Here is a 15451-nt window from a genome sequence, read left to right as displayed (position 1 = left end):
ATTCCACTCCTGATCGTTTTTATGTTGTTTATGTAACTGAAGAAGGATTTCGGATTATTTTTACAGTTGGCCGCAGTAGTTTCTTCATATCTACGCTTTGCCTGACATACTAATCTTTTTACTCGTCGCCTGGCATCATGATAAAATCTAATGTTTTCGGGCGTGCTTTGCTCTTTCTTTAGTCTGAAAAACAATTTTCTCTCCTTGACTGAGTGTTTAATTTCGCTATTAAACAAAGGTGGGGTTTTATTAGTGTTACTTCACTTCTCACACAAAGGGACGAATGTGTTCTGCTGAGTGAGTAAATGATTTTTAAAGCTAAGCCAGGCGTCCTCTACATTACCGTCATCTGATAGTTGCATTTTCGTTAGATTTGTACGAAGTTCGTTCTTTTTAAATTGGGCACCTTTACTTTATTTTCAGTCACTGATGTTTGATCTCTAATGTCGACGCGCACTAATTTATCATCGCAAGAACCGAGATGTTCTCCTATCGTGACATTATTGACTAGGTTATCTTGGGTTGGTTGAGTTGGTTCAGAAACCATTTGGCTTAGATAATTTTCTTCTAAAAATTCGATCATTCTATGTGACTTGCCTTCTGTACCTGATAGTGTCGCCCAGTCGATATGGGGGAGGTTAAAGTCTCCTAATATCAGTGAGTCGCTGTTATTAGGAGACTGCTTTAAAACGCTTTACATTTCAAGATCGACATTGAGTGATTGCCCCGACAGCCTGTAGGTGACAGATATATTTAAATTGACCTTTGCAATGTTTACTCGCAAGCACAAATGTTCAACGTTACTGTCTCCTGGTGTTCTGTCAGTGGGTTGCAAATAACTTTTGACAAAAAGGGCGACGCCACCACCTCTACGGTTTACACAATCTTTGTTGCAGAGTCTGTAGCCATCTGTGTTGTATTCTGTACTTAAATCAATATTTGTGGTGTCGATAAATGTTTCGGTTATAGCAATTACGTTACAATTTTCTGTCAGAGCAAGACATCTCAGTTCATCAAACTTGTTTCGTAGGCTACGCGCATTGAAACTAAGGACTCTTAGGTTATCTTGAGGCTTGGTATTAGAGGTGGAGGCATTGGCGGGATCACGGTTACGAGTTTGTTGCGATGCATGGCGTCTATTTACACGGGCGGGGTGGAGGGACGTGACTGAGAGTCGTTTTTTGATCGAGTGTCACGTACTGCGTCGGTGAGAAGCCTTCCGAATCTGGCTGCCCCGATGGGGGACAGGTGCATTCCGTCCCTGTGGAAGAGTTTACTCTGGCCGTTGAAATTGTCCCAGGCGTTAAAGAACTCAACGTCAAGCTCTCTGCAAAGAGTCTGTAAGCGGTTGTTGAGGCTGAAGGCCTTGCTGAAGAAGTCGCTCTCATCCCACGTCCGTGGTAGAATTCCTGAAATAAAAATATTAGGGGATTTAGACTCATACTGCTGGATGCGCCTACGGTACTTGTCCAGCAGTTCCTCAGACCGGGTCGTGGTGACATCGTTCATACCTGTATGGAGAACAAAGAATGAGTCATTAGAAGCCTCAACGGAGAACTCGTCCAGGGCAGCTGTGATGTGGTCAACTCCACTCCAGGATAACAGTAGTTACGCCTACGGAGGGGGACTCTTCCACAGAATTCAACCACCTGATGGTGAATCATAGAGTCACCGACCAAGAAGGTGCTCTGCTCCTCGTCCTCCTCCTCCAGTATGGCAAATATGTTGTGCAATAAGTAGGATAAATGGCTCTAGGGGCGGGTCCGGCTCCTTCTCTCACGGGGGTGAAGCCTTCAGCGTCAGATGCAGCTCTACCGTTCCCCTGTGACGTGTCTTCTTCGGAAGGTGCGGCGGGTGTTGAGGCGTCACTTGCAGCAGGGGCGACGAAGTTTGCCTGGATAAACTCCTGCAAGGTTTCAACAGAAAGAGAGAGAGAGAGAGAGAGAGAGAGAGAGAGAGAGAGAGAGAGAGAGAGAGAGAGAGAGAGAGAGAGAGAGAGAGAGAGAGAGAAAATAGAGAAGTTACAATGAAGTTAAAAAAAACATATATAGTATGCACTATGGTCTATGTTAATGTTATGCATCAAAGAAAAAATTGTACGGGACATGATATTGAGCGGCGATCATGTTAGTGCTTGCTTGTACTCTTGCACACTGCCATGTACAGTCATCGTCAGAGGCAGTCATGGCGCACCGCCTTGGGTTGAGTGACAAACAGATTTACTTTGAGTTATTTATTTACTATCTAATTTTGAATAATAACTGAGAAGTCAGAGTGATTGAATCACTGATTCTGATGACTGATATCGATTGACTGATTGAGTCCGATTCACTGTAAAAAAAGGACATATCTGTGAGCATGCCGCGCTGCAAATGTCTTCGATGGTTTTCTAAGTACCGCAAAAGTACCGCATGATTTTTTAGTGTGGTCCACGGTAGTGCGGTATTTTCAGAGAGTTTGCGGTTGTGCGGTACTTTTTTGTGACGCGGTACTACCGCACTACCGCACTAAGTACCGCACTTGCCCACCTCTGGTATCAAGACATCTCTCCATCCAAATTGACCTTACTTTTGGCCACTCATTTCTATTTCCTTTCATAGGAGCATTGCTTAGCATACTTTTTTGTTTTTATCTTTTTCGACCTGAAGCTGCTGCTTTTATTGCAAAAAAAGGAGAACTGGATTTTACGCTTTTCAGTACCACTTCCACGTACACTTCCATGTAAGGTAATGCTGGTGCATAAACCTGAGGTATTTTGAATTTGTAATTTTGTTCAGCTTGATAATTATGCTCACTACTCTATCGTTGGTGCTGAAGAAATCTTCCACATTCCCTGCTAGATTTCTTTAAATTCAAAATCCAATTCTATGCTTCTTCTTATTTACAAAATATGTCTGTCAGGCAATACTATGCATGCCTCACTTGTCCTAACCTCCCTGAGACCTGTGACGTCCCATACAATATCTTTCAGTCCCTCCTGCCTTGGCGAAAATCTGATTTCATCTCTCCATCTGTTTCTTTGTTCCGTAGCCTTGACCTTTTCAACAATATCTGGGTTACTACCCTGTTACTTAAAGTCTTCCATATGTTATCATTTCTTCGAATGATCTGACCTGCTCAAGTCCTCTTCTTATTCTTGATCGGCAGTAATACTTTCATCTTTCTGCCTCCCCACCCAGCATCCATCTGGTGGTGCCTGAGGACCGTGCGTGGGGCAGCCCGCTGCCTAATGGGAGTGTGAATGGTATGGTAGGTCTTGTGGCGCATCGCCTGGCCCACGTCGCTCTCAATGAACTCACTATCACAGGTGACTCATTCATATTACTAACATACTAACATAGAGAAGTGAGAAACAAAAAGCTAAATGACGACATGAACCTCCTCCACTAAGGATTCATATATTATTTTTGTGAGGTTGTTATAATCGCAAGTGTAACGAAATAGAATACTACTGTCATTACTGTGGGCTGAACAGGCTCCACTAGTTGGAGGATATTCAGTATCAGTCGCAGCTTTATCTTGGTGGTACTGTGTGGTGCCCGACAGTAGTATTCCACTTTCTCACACATTTACTTCTATTCAGTAACTGAAAAAAATATATATGCCACACAGTATACTTAATTTTACAGCAAGGATAGAAAACCCCTTTAACTCAATCTCCCCCCCCCCCCCTCCAAAAAAAGTGAAAAGGATCAAATCGCCTTATTATTATTATTATTATTATTATTATTATTATTATTATTATTATTATTATTACTGCTATTATTATTACTACTATTATTATAATTATTATTATTACCATTATTATTGTTTTATTTATTATTATTATTGTTGTGACATAAGAACAAGGAGCAATGAGTATTAATTGGATAAGTTCATGTTGAGGAAGGAAGTAGGCAAGAACTGATTCATGCTCAGGCTGGTGGATGAGTTTTTTTTTTTTTCATCTCCGCTTATAGCGCCGGTAGTCTTTCTTCAGGGGCCTGGTGGTCGGTCTAAGCCCATCATGGCCCAGGCAATTTTTATAGTGGCGCCAGTGGATCAAACTAAGCAGGGATGTAGCTGAGGCAAAGACAGTTGAAAACATTTACCCATCGGCTGCGATTGGCACGAATTTGGCTTTCACTGGTAGCCTGGTAACATAATATACTTCCTCTGTGGTGGATAGTGGAGTGTTTCCCATGTGGTATTGATATGCTGGATATCCCCTCCCAAGGTGCAGGACTTTACATTTTTTTCATTGAATTGTAGCAGCCACTTTTTGTTCCATTCCTGTAGCTTGGTGATGTCTTCTTGTACGAAATCCGCTGTCCAGAGGTTAAAAAGATAATGGGAAGGGAATTTCATGAATGACCTGTCTTCAAGAGCTGCCTAGTGTCGGCTGTCTGGCCCTCTTGTTATCTCCTTATATCCCTGTGTAATGATAATGATAAAACATAATGATAATAGAAATGCTGCTGTTGCTATATCAGGTTTACTTAAGCTAGATTCCTGGCACCTAGGCAAGTTGGTAAGGTTGCAGCTGATTGACTGCGCCGCTCTCTCTCAGACACTCATGTCAGACCACATCTTGCATGCTCGAGTGAGACATGTTTCTCTATTATATGCCATAGCTCACCTTATACACGAGATAGCAAGTTTTGGTTGACACAATCAGTTTCTGCAGTGACTGTAGAATCAAGATTTATTTTAAAATTTTGATTTTACAGTCACTGCTGAGTCTTATGGTGTCAAACAAAACTGGCTATCTCGTGTATGAGGTGAGCTATGGCATATAATAAAAAAAAAACATGTCTCACTCGAGCATGCAAGATGTGGTCCGGCATGATTGTGTGCGAGAGAGCGGCGCAGCCAATCAGTTGCAACTTTACCATCCTTCCTAGGCGCCAGGAATCTAGCTTAAGTAAACTTGGTATAGTATTATTATTAATAATAACAATAATAATAATAATAATAATAATAATAATAATAATAATAATAATAACTAGACGCATAGCACTCGGAGAGTGCACACCTCCGCCAAAGATCGCCATGAAAAATGGTATGGGTATCAACTGTGATCCTATTCATCATATGGAAGCATTTGTTTCGAAATTTGATGAAATTATATTTTTTTGGGAAACTTTGACCTTGGGTGAACTTTTCGAGGTCAAGGTCCAAGGTCAAGGTCAAGGCCATGCAAGGTGCATCATATAGAAAAATTTGTTTCGAAATTTGATGAAATTCTATTTTTTTTGGAACTTTGACCTTGGGCAAACTTTTCGAGGTCAAGGTCAAAGGTCAAGGTCAAGGCCCTGCAAGTTGCATCTTTCCATGAGCTAAAATATGAACCTAGTCTGAAGTCTCTACGATGACGAGAACCGAAGTTATGGCCAATCTGTCGTTTTGTGCAACCTTGACCTTGACCTTTGACCTTTGACATCAAATATTTAATGGGTCTATTCTGGATGGACACGAAGCTTCCCTGAAAAATTGGTTGAGATATCCGCAAAATTGTGCACAGGAGACTGTTAACGAACAAACAAACAAACAGGGAGGACTCCCCTTCTGGCTGCCGACCCGAGAGGTGTCTTGATAACTCCTCGAACCTCTTTCTTCTCAATTTCTGCAACATTCGCGGTCTTCGCTCTAATTTTCATTCTGTGGAACATCATCTCTCCTCCTCTAAACCTCACCTTCTCATCCTTACCGAAACACAGGTTTCTGAGGCTACTGACAGCAATCTCTACTCTGTTCCCTCCTACTATCTCTATCCTAAATTTCAATCCAAAGCTGGATGTTGCGCCTACGTGCGCAACGACATCACTTGCTCTCGTGCCCACGACCTTGACTCTTCTGAATTTTCCACCATCTGGTTAAGACTTCACTGTCATTCTATTACTAAATACATCTGTGCTGTTTATCTCTCACCTAACTCTACCAACTATGTAAAATTCTTTGACTATTTGAATTCTAAAGTGGAGCACATCTTGACCCACTCTCCCTTCGCTGAAATCTCCATCCTAGGAGATTTCAATGTTCACCACAATCTTATTTCTGCATCCTGTCCTATCGCTCCTGTACACCCTCTGGACCCACCGAAGAGGCGATGCTTCTGGCATTTTGCTTCAGCTCGGTGGGACGACCTGAGGATGTACTTTTCCGATTTCCCGTGGAATGATTATTGCTTCCAGGATAGAGACCCCTCTGTGTGTGCTCAGCGCATCACAGAGGTGATTGTCTCTGGAATGGAGGCATACATTCCTCGTTCTTTCTCTACTCCTCACGCTAAAAAGCCTTGGTTTAATCACGCTTGTTCTCGTGCTGTCAATGATAGAGAGGTAGCTCACAAAAGGTACCAGAGCCTTCAAACTAATGCTAATTATGAACTTTACATTTCTGCCCGAAATCGTGCCAAATCTATTCTCCGACTAACCAAAAATTCTTTCATTAATAGAAAATGTCAAAACCTTGCTTTCTCTAACTCTTCCCGTGACTTCTGGCATCTAGCCAAAAACATCTCCTCCAACTTCACTTCTTCATCTTTCCTCCACTCCTCAGTCCTGACGGCAACACTGCCGTCTCATCTATCTCTAAGGCTGAACTCTTCTCTCAAACTTTTCTAAAACTCCACTCTGGACGATTCTGGGCATATTCCTCCTACTCATCCCCCTCTGACTCCTTTATGCCTGTTATAAAGATTCTTCAAAATGATGTTTTCTATGCCCTCTCTGGCCTCAATCCTCAGAAGGCTTATGGACCTGATGGAGTGCCTCCTATTGTCCTTAAAACTGTGCCTCCGTGCTGTCACCCTGCCTGGTCAAACTCTTTCGCCTCTGCCTGTCAACATCTACCTTTCCTTCTTGCTGGAAGTATGCCTTCATACAGCCTGTACCTAAGAAGGGTGACCGCTCCAATCCCTCAAACTACCGTCCTATTGCTTTACTTTCTTGTCTATCTAAAGCTTTTGAATCAATCCTTAACCGGAAGATTCAAAAGCACCTTTCCACTTCTGACCTTCTATCTGATCGCCAGTATGGGTTCCGCAAGGGGCGTTCTACTGGTGATCTCCTAGCCTTCTTAACTGACTCTTGGTCATCCTCTCTTAGCCGTTTCGGTGAAACTTTTGCTATTGCGCTGGACATATCAAAAGCTTTTGATAGGGTCTGACACAAATCTTTGCTTTCTAAACTACCCTCCTACGGTTTCTATCCTTCTCTCTGTACCTTTATCTCCAGTTTCCTTTCTGACCGTTCTATTTCTGCCGTGGTAGACGGTCACTGTTCTTCCCCTAAATCTATTAACAGTGGTGTCCCACAGGGTTCTGTCCTATCTCCCACTCTTTTTCTGTTGTTCATTGATGATCTTCTTTCCAAAACGAACTGTCCTATCCATTCCTACGCCGATGATTCCACTCTGCATTATTCAACTTCTTTTAATAGAAGACCCACCCTTCAGGAACTTAACGACTCAAGGCTGGAGGCTGCAGAACGCTTAGCCTCAGACCTTACTATTATTTCCGATTGGGGCAAGAAGAACCTGGTGTCCTTCAACGCCTCAAAAACACAGTTTCTCCACCTATCCACTCGACACAATCTTCCAAACAACTATCCCTTATTCTTTGACAACACCCAGCTATCACCTTCCTCAACACTAAACATCCTCGGTCTATCCTTAACTCAAAATCTCAACTGGAAACTTCATATCTTATCTCTTACTAAATCAGCTTCCTCGAGGCTGGGCGTTCTGTACCGTCTCCGCCAGTTCTTCTCCCTGCACAGTTGCTGTCCATATACAGGGGCCTTGTCCGCCCCTCGTATGGAGTATGCATCTCATGTGTGGGGGCTCCACTCACATCTCTTCTGGACAGAGTGGAGGCAAAGGCTCTTCGTCTCATCAGCTCTCCTCCTCATACTGATAGTCTTCTACCTCTTAAATTCCGCCGCAATGTTGCCTCTCTTTCTATCTTCTATCGATATTTCCACGCTGACTGCTCTTCTGAACTTGCTAACTGCATGCCTCAACCCCTACCGCCGCCCCGCTGCACTCGACTTTCTACTCATGCTCATCCCTATACTGTCCAAACCCCTTATGCAAGAGTTAACCAGCATCTTCACTCTTTCATCCCTCACGCTGGTAAACTCTGGAACAATCTTCCTTCATCTGTATTTCCTCCTGCCTACGACTTGAACTCTTTCAAGAGGAGGGTATCAGGACACCTCTCCTCCCGAAACTGACCTATCTTTCGGCCACCTCTTTGGATTCTTTTTAGGAGCAGCGAGTAGCGGGCTTTTTTTTTATTAATGTTTACTTTTTTGTGCCCTTGAGCTGTCTCCTTTGCTGTAAAAAAAAAAAAAAAAATACTGACCGGATCGAAAATATAACCTCCTCCAACTTCGTTGGCGGAGGTAACATAATAATAATAATAATAATAATAATAATAATAATAATAATAATAATAATAATAATAATAATAATAATAATAATAATAATAATAAAAGTAATAATAAATGCTAATGATATTAGTGATAAATAATAATAGTGATGATGGTGATGATAATAATAATAATAATAATAATAATAATAATAATAATAATAATAATAATAATAATAATAATAATAATAATAATAATAATAATAATAATAATAATTTAGTTACAATAATGACCAAGGAATTTTTTTTCTAGATCATTTGGAATTACACCTATGTTTGTTTTCTTCTTGATTCCTTTGCGTGTCAGTCCTTTGAATTTGTGCTGTCATGCATTCTCTGTTTAGTTTACACGAGTCACGACATATTCACTGAACCAGACTGACCTGTTTTAATTGGTTCCATAATCTCGCCTAGTCATTCATGGCCCTGTTCATTTGTGTTCCATCGGGTATAAAATTGCTCTTTTTTTATTACAAGGGCGACAAAAAGAGTACAAAAAAAGCCCAATAATCGCCGCTCTCAACATTTCTTGCGGGTTGAGTTGCCAGGTGCCAATCCATTTTTTATCCCAAATTTTCTGACACTAGCAGGGCATTACGGGGGACTATTAAATCCTTAGGGCTGTATTACAAGTCAAATCCGAGAAGTTTTGGGTCCCTACAGAGTTATTCTTCCCAAACTCTTTAGGGACCCGAAACTTCTTGGATTTGACTTGTAATACCACCCCGAAACCGAACGTACTCTGTAGGGACCCAAAACTTCCCAGATTCGACTTGTAATACAGCCCTGAAAGCGAATTATGTAGGGACCCCAAACTTCTCGGGTTCAACTTGTAATACAACCCCGAAAGCGATCACTGTAGGGACCCAAAACTTATCGGATTCGACTTGTAATACAGCCCCTCGGATTCGACTTGTAATACAGCCCCTCGGATTCGACTTGTAATACAGCCCCTCGGACTCGACCTGTAATACAGCCCCGAAACTGAACTCTGTAGGGACCCCAAACTTCTCCTATTCAACTTGTAATATGTCCTTAATGTTGAGTATAATGTTTTAAGAAAGATTTCGAAAGTTAGTCATGAAGCCCACACAAAAGGAAAAAAAAAAAAAAGAGCATTAAACTTCGTCTGTAAGCTCTTCATTTTATTTCCTGCATTTCCGACCAGACGATTATGGCGCGGACTATAAAGGACAAAAAAAAGCATTAAACTTCATCCGTAAGTTCTTAATTTTATTTCCTGCATTTCTGACCAGACGATTATGGTTCGTACTATAACTTTCTGATTTAAAGAATGTGTTTTTTCTGGATTTCCAGAACTTGGACAATTGGAATTTTTGGATCTTTCATTTTATTTTATTTCATTTCATTTATTTACTTCTTTTTACAGTAAAGGAAATAACTCAAGGGCAAACATAGATAAAAAAAAGTCAGTTTGAGTTTAGGGAATTTTGTGTGATATTGGTACTTGACAACCATGCCCCTCCCCCCACCACCACACATACACACACAAAAAAAAGTTTCATTGGCCGTTTCATTACCAGAGCTGCGGACGACTGTGGTGGACTTCACGCAGCCGTATGTGCAGGAGGGAACAGCACTCATCTCTCGTGCACCTAAAGAGCAGGAGAAGTTATTGGCGGTCTTCTCACCCTTTTCTCTGGCGGTAAGCAGATGTTAACCCGGCAGCAGGGACGGGCCAAAGTTGTGGCTTTACCGTGTAGCAGCGACGGGCCAAATTTGTGCCATGATATAAACCCCCCAAAATAGATGATACATAATCTGATCACAAATGCTTTGATATGTATTATGAAATGGTTTGTGTGAGGGATGATTTTTTTCTCATTTTTCTCGCTTAGAGGAACCTTTAAGAAACATGATCCCCGCTGCTACCGGGCTAACTCATTTACTCTAAGGAGTCAAATGATCACCTGCACCATCATCATCATCATCATTATTGCCTGAGAGTTTTAAGAAGTTGAATCGTCACCTTCACCACCATCATCATCATCATCATCATCCCCCCTTCACTTTTGAAACATATCAAATCTACATCTGCACCAGCACTATCATCATCATTGTCATCATTATCATCATCACCATCATCGTTATCCCTCCTCATTCTAAATAGTCAAATCAATACCTGCACCAACACTACCATCATCATTGTCATCACTATCATCATCACCATCATCGTTATCCCTCCTCATTCTAAATAGTCAAATCAAAACCTGCACCAACACTATCATCATCATCATCATCATCATCACCACAATTTCATCATTTTCACCATCACTCAAAAGTAACTGAACTGTGAACAAGTATTACTTCATTCCATTACAGATATCCTTAAAGAGCTTACTACTAGTATTAATAATATTGATCATTTACCTCAAAGCTAATAGATAAGAACTAAACAGTCCAAGGCTGCAAAGTGTCAGTGCGAGTCAGTGTGAGGTCATGTCTTTTCCCTCAATAGCTGTGGGCGGTGCTGTTCATGGTCACTCTACTGATGGGCATCCTGAGCTTCCTGTTGAGTCTTGGCCATGACTGCTGCACCACTGCCGTGCCTCCTCCCTGTACCACCCCTCCGAAGGCAGACCAGGATCAGCTTCCTGCCCTCTGCTCTGCTCAAGTAGTATCACTTTCAATATGCAAAACAAAGAATGCATCATGTGACAGAAATATGGTTAGTAATGTGGCAACTTGCTCATGTAGAAAGACATGTGATCGGACACAGATGCCAGAAAAAGACAAGTGATCGGACACAGATGCCGGAAAGAACACTATCCAAATATTGTTTCAACATCTTCCGTACTCTTGTGCTCCAAGGAAACTTGATGCCTGACTGCTCTTCACCCATCAGGGCATTTCTTTTTACGTGGTATGCCTTCTGCATCATATTATACGGTAAACAAAAGCTTTATAATATTTTTTTTGTGTGTATGTTTGTGTTTACCTAGCTGTATTTAACTATAGTCGGTTCCACAAGAGCTGGTGGGACTAATCTTTCAAGGATGGACTCGCAGACTTAGCGTCACTGCTTGGGTGATGGTATTGCGTGCTCATTGGCCAATATTTAACTTGTTCTAACGTGCATAAAATTGACTTTGTATTCCAGCCAAAACACTCTTTGAACTGTAAGGTGACAGATCGCACCGATAAAAACTAATGCAATAATATCTTTATTGATAAATATGTGCCTTTTGAACTATTATCAATAAGTCAGAAATGACATTCATAGCAAAACTGAGTTGAAACAACATGTAATCGGACAATATCCAGCCACGGAAGCGACTGTTAAGGCTAGACTTCTTTTTATTAGGTACTTTTTGTGCTAGTGCTACACTACAGTCTCCACAATGTCATTCGCTAACTCATTTATTGTAAGATTTCTTGGTATATATTTAGTCCTGGCTTAGTCATAATGTGTAGTGATGGTACGTAGCCATAACGTAAACACTGGCCTAAGGCAAGAACCTTCTCTTTTCTTTCATCATGCTATCATTAATCCTGCAATATGTTCCCATTATTTTTGGGTAATAAACTAATAACAGCCATAAGGAAGAGTGATTATAATAATAATCACATTTCTTTACTAATAGTGTTGATTTAAAGCGGTGACAGAGTGAGAGATGGTAGGGTATGTCATGGCAAACAGAATTTGCCGCAGGTTGGATCTAGTAAACAACAACCAATAAGTGGCGCAGAGACCGTCACCCAAGCATGATGTCAAGTCCGTGATTTCATCCCTGAAGGATTAGCCCTGCCAAGTCTTGTTGAACCAACTACAGTAGTATAAACAAGGCAAGTATAGAGAAGGTATCGTCATACAGGCGGGAGGGAATCACTCGTTGGCAACTCCTATAGCCTTCACCCTTGGCCACGCCCCATCCTCGTTGTCTGCCCAAACCGACGGATTCACACACCTCACTCCCACCCTGTTTCCTGACCCCATCATTAATTTTTACGAAAACCTGAGACCACCATCATCTTCCTGAGAAAATTCTGCATCACATTAGCATAAAATTGTAACAATAATGTAAAATTACACATACGAAAATCAGAGTTAAGTGAATTATGGAGTACACATTTTCTTGCACTTATTTCCCTTCAACTCTTTAGTACTCAGCTGGTTCTCGTCGCATCACTTTTATAAGCCCAGATCCTAGATCTGCATGCTTTTCTGCTTCTGATGGTGTGTGGTACGTCCCGAGGTAAAAATATATATAGGGTAAAAATCGCCTCCGATCATAAGCCGAGCCGTGACGGTGTTCATTCGCATCGGCATTTGTTTACTCAAGTCAGACTCGCCGCTCACCTCACGTGAGCGGCGAGTCTGACTTGAGTAAACAAATGCCGATCACGTGAGCGGCGAGTCTGACTTGAGTAAACAAATGCCGATCACGTGAGCGGCGAGTCTGACTTGAGTAAACAAATGCCGATCACGTGAGCGGCGAGTCTGACTTGAGTAAACAAATGCCGATCACGTGAGCGGCGAGTCTGACTTGAGTAAACAAATGCCGATCACGTGAGCGGCGAGTCTGACTTGAGTAAACAAATGCCGATCACGTGAGCGGCGAGTCTGACTTGAGTAAACAAATGCCGATCACGTGAGCGGCGAGTCTGACTTGAGTAAACAAATGCCGATCACGTGAGCGGCGAGTCTGACTTGAGTAAACAAATGCCGATCACGTGAGCGGCGAGTCTGACTTGAGTAAACAAATGCCGATCACGTGAGCGGCGAGTCTGACTTGAGTAAACAAATGCCGATGCGAATGAACACCGTCACGGCTCGGCTTATGTTCGGACACGATTTTCAGCCTATGTATATCTTTACCTCGGGACGTACCACACACCATCAGAAGCAGAAAAGCATGCAGATTTAGAATATGTTCTTATAAAAGTGATGCGACGAAAACCAGCTGAGTACTAAAGAGTTGAAGAAAAATAAGTGCAAGAAAATGTGTACTCCATAGTTCACTTAACTCTGATTTTCGTATGTGTAATTATACATTATTGTTACAATTTTATGCTTGTGTGATGCAGAATTTTCTCAGGAAGATGATGGTGGTCTCAGGTTTTCGTAAAAAATAATGTTAGGGTCAGGAAACATGGTGGGAGTGAGGTGTGTGAAGTCGTCGGTTTGGGCAGACAACGAGGATGGGGCGGGGCTTAAATAGGCTCGAGGAAGGGGCGGAGCTTATCGAGATGCCGGGAACATTTCTCTATATATTTTTCATTCACCGACAATTGCTTCATAAGGTATATAACAAAAAAATCCACATCCTATTTTATTTTATTGTAGCAGCTTATAACATAAAAAACATCCGAGAGGTCCTAATAAAAAAGCTCATTTCAAAATTTGGTTCCTCACGTTCTATGAGAGTGACGATACCTCTCTATACTTGCCTTGAGTATAAAGTGCTTGAGTCACACTCGTGGGGTCCTGTCTCTAAATCTATACTTATCCAGCTTTTCCATAAATTGAAGCACACTCTTTGCCTCTACCACTTCTTCAAACTCATTCTAAGTATGTCTATTAACTGTCAGCCCCATTCCTCAAATCAAAATGCCATAAGCACGTAAATCACTCACCTTTGCTGATGCAGTAGTAAATTCATAATTAGACAGTAAGTATTTATATGAAAAACACTTCTAGGTCATAAATATAAAAGGATAAAATGAAAAACAATAACAAAAAAAACTTCAGCACATGATCAATGTCTGTCACCGTTTCTCACTTTTCCGATGGCTTCACAGTGTCTAATTTCACTTCCATTGTGATGGCTTTCCTTTCCTTTGAAGCGCTGCCATCAGAAGAGTCTGCCTTATGTTTGGGAGACATAACGAAGGCCAAAAGTCATTGAAAAAAGAACACAAACCAAAGAAAGCGAATCACAACAAAACAAAATGGCGTATAGCGGAAAATGAGCTTGCCTTCTTCCTCAGTCAAGCGCCACGTTGCAACGAATTGCTACTCTGTGGTTGCAAGCTAGTTCACACATGAACTTAGTAATTATGACAAATGTCATTAGTCGAAACAGAGATTTTTTAGTGATTTATGGAGGTTGCATCGTAACTTTGAAACGTCGTAGGTCGAGGACCTCGTAACCCACGGACCTCCTGTACAGTAATGCCTCGGTTTACGAGTGCCTTACTTTATGAGTGTTTTGATTAACAAACAAAAGCAAATCACTAAAAATGCCTTATTTTACAAGCGGTGACTTGGTGTACGTGCATCCTATTTGTACAAGTCGAAGACGCGAGCGTGGGTTCCCTTCGTTCACCACGAGACAAGAGCGGTCGGAGCAGAACACAGTGGGAATGTGGTCTTTAATTTGTATATTTCACCTTTTGTTCTCCTATCATAAGGTAGGAGTCGGTCACCTTTTTTACTCCCCTTACCGCCTTGAACATTCAACTTTATTACTTTCAAATTATCCAGTCCTTTGTTGTGCTAAGCTGGTGCTAATATAGTTATGGCTCTTTGTATTCCTTCAAGCTGTGCGCTTTTTCCTGTACAGCACCCAGAGAACAGCTGCATACTCTAACCTTGATCGTGCCTTTGACACACACTTTCCTAACCTACTCCTCATCCCTATACGGCAGTGTTGCTTAATATGCCGATCGTACTGTGTGAATACCTATTAAACGAGGGGTCTTACATAATGACTAAACCTTCACATTTGAGTTGAACCATGGGGTATTATTATATTTCCTACCATTGGGCAAGGCAATTGTGGTCTGGGTGGTCCTAGGGGTGGAGGCTGAGGTGGTGTTCATGGGGGATTGGGTGCTGGCCACGTGACGATGCTGGGTGTGATGCAGTTATTGTGTATGCTCCCTATATATTTATACATATACTTGTCTTTTTGTATACATTTGTTTTGATATACATACCCAGTAACTCACTTTAGATCGTATTATTCTTTTTCCATCAGCCATGTACTCTGGCAGCCTCACCTCATACCTCACCAAGCCTATTCTTGAGAAGTCCATCAACTCCATGCAGGACTTGATAGATGCAACCCGCAG

General features: G+C 41.7%; 1 long non-coding RNA gene across 1 annotated transcript; it reads left to right on the top strand.

The window, feature by feature from the left end:
* Window positions 1-3075: 3075 nt before the first annotated feature.
* LOC126989789 (uncharacterized) lies at window positions 3076-11254 on the top strand. Its single transcript, XR_007743694.1, has 3 exons — window positions 3076-3307; window positions 9958-10079; window positions 10893-11254. It is a non-coding gene; the product is annotated as an uncharacterized LOC126989789 (long non-coding RNA).
* Window positions 11255-15451: the final 4197 nt, after the last annotated feature.

This window comes from Eriocheir sinensis, unplaced genomic scaffold (genome assembly GCF_024679095.1).
Source record: "Eriocheir sinensis breed Jianghai 21 unplaced genomic scaffold, ASM2467909v1 Scaffold1298, whole genome shotgun sequence".
NCBI lineage: Eukaryota > Metazoa > Arthropoda > Malacostraca > Decapoda > Varunidae > Eriocheir > Eriocheir sinensis.
The sequence above is the reverse complement of the archived record's forward strand: the minus strand, read 5'-3'. Positions and strand labels throughout refer to the sequence as shown.